Raw genomic sequence first — 1,826 nt, 5'->3', positions numbered from 1 at the left:
GGAGGGGCCGGGCGGGGCGGCGTGCGCCCGGCTGCCATCCAGTGACGAAACACGGAGCCGACCAGCTTGGGTTCTTGTTACCAACGCGGGCCGGGAGGATCCCCTGGGAGCGTAGCGCAGCGCCGACATGACAAACACGCCGTGCATCGCCTCATCGCCCGCCCGAATTACCTCATCCATCCGTCCGTCCGGCCACAATGGCGGGGAGGAGGAGAGGAGGAGGGGAGGGGTAGCGAGGGGCCTTTCGATAAGACAAGGCGGGCAGCGTTGGGCAAGCCCGCCGTCCCTCCGCAGCATGTGTGTACGACCCCCCCGGAGTCAGACAGTCGGAACACAAAGCAAAACAACGCCCCGAGAGATGGAACCGCACCCCGGACGGGGTCCTCCTCCGGCCCCGCAGCCCTTCGGCAGCCTGGGGGTGCGGGCCGGGCCGGGCCGGGCGAGGAGGCGGCGGGGCTCACGCTCACCTCGAGGCTGGCGCAGGCTGGCACAGGCTGGCCGAGGCTGGTGCAGGCTGGCGCCGCGGCGCCCGGGCTGGGGCTGCGGCCGCTGGGGCTATAAGCGCTAAGGCCTGGTCGGGGTGCGCTCCGCGGTGTCCTGCCTACGCGGCCGCTAGTGTCACTGGCTGCCGCCCCAGGACCCGCCTCAGGACGAGCTCGCGGCGGCGCCCGGCTCTGCCAGGGCTCCGACGGGGGCGTAGCAAGGGTCGCATCTACCCCTCTCGCTCCCATATCCACCCTCTCCCTTCCTCTCTCTTTCTCTCTCGCCGGCTCCGCTACGCCGCTGTTCTCTGAGATCCCCCGCCCCGCCCCCGCCCCTACCTCTCCGCAAACTCTGCGTCACCGCGAGGGGCGCGAGCCAAAACAATCCCATTCTCCTTGTCCCAGTCCCACCCCGCCGGGATCACACTACACTCGCGAGGTGCGCGGCGAGGCGGCGGCTTCAGTCGAATCTGGGCTCTAGAGAGAGTCAGAGGCGCCCGACTCTCACATGAATGTATTCGAGGCAGCAAGCGACGACACGTGTCACGTTGCAATTTAAAAAGCAATCACATTTTTTGTCTATTTCTTTTTTGCCGACCAAGGACATCAGATGTCTCTTCCCGATACCCCCCCTGCCAATGAATAATCTGGGATGAGTTAACAATCTAACTCGGACCACCTGCGCCAGAGGTTGGGAGGCTGCGCCGGCGCTGGTCCACTGCCAACACCTCGCATCAGACGAGGCGCATAAATCGCGCATAGTAACTTTCTCTGATCGCAGCGCACCGCTCCCCGCTCACCCCGACCCCACCTGCCACCTGCCGCGACAGGGCCGTCATTGAGCCTAAGCCGCCCGCGCCGCCACCGCGCACCCCAGGCCACTACTGCACGACTCGGGAGGTGTTCGTTTTCCTACCTTGTTGTTTTTTGTTGAAGGCGCTTGAGAGAATTTACCGCCCGTAAACATGTCACCTCCGTGCTAGTTTGCTCCACGGGGCTCTTTAAAATCGAACTGACGGTCCGCGTTGAGCACGATCGCCTACCCCATGAGCCATCAGCACACAGGCGACATACAGGCATTAAACCTCTGCTGCCAACTTTGTTTCGCCGGCCTGGGTACATTTCTCATAGCGTTTCTTTTGTCTTTAACCCACTCGCGGTCCACCCCGGCCGCCGCGGCCCGGCGGCGGCGCGGCAGCACTATTCGCGGCGGACACGCTAATCCCGCATCCCGGCTGGCACGCACCGCGGCGAGCACCGTGGTGAGCACCATGTCGAGCACCGTGGTGAGCACCACGTCGAGCACCGTGGTGAGCACCGAGGCGAGCACCGTGGCGAGCACCG

General features: G+C 65.0%; 1 protein-coding gene across 1 annotated transcript in view; it reads right to left on the bottom strand.

Annotated features, from left to right (window-relative positions):
- The window catches only part of LOC113214950 (uncharacterized), a 19,136-nt gene that overhangs the window by 1,868 nt on the left and 15,442 nt on the right, over positions 1-1,826 (bottom strand). The window lies entirely within an intron of this gene.

This window comes from Frankliniella occidentalis, unplaced genomic scaffold (assembly GCF_000697945.3).
Source record: "Frankliniella occidentalis isolate FOCC.00 unplaced genomic scaffold, Focc_3.1 Scaffold321, whole genome shotgun sequence".
Classification (NCBI taxonomy): Eukaryota; Metazoa; Arthropoda; class Insecta; order Thysanoptera; family Thripidae; genus Frankliniella; species Frankliniella occidentalis.
The sequence above is the reverse complement of the archived record's forward strand: the minus strand, read 5'-3'. Positions and strand labels throughout refer to the sequence as shown.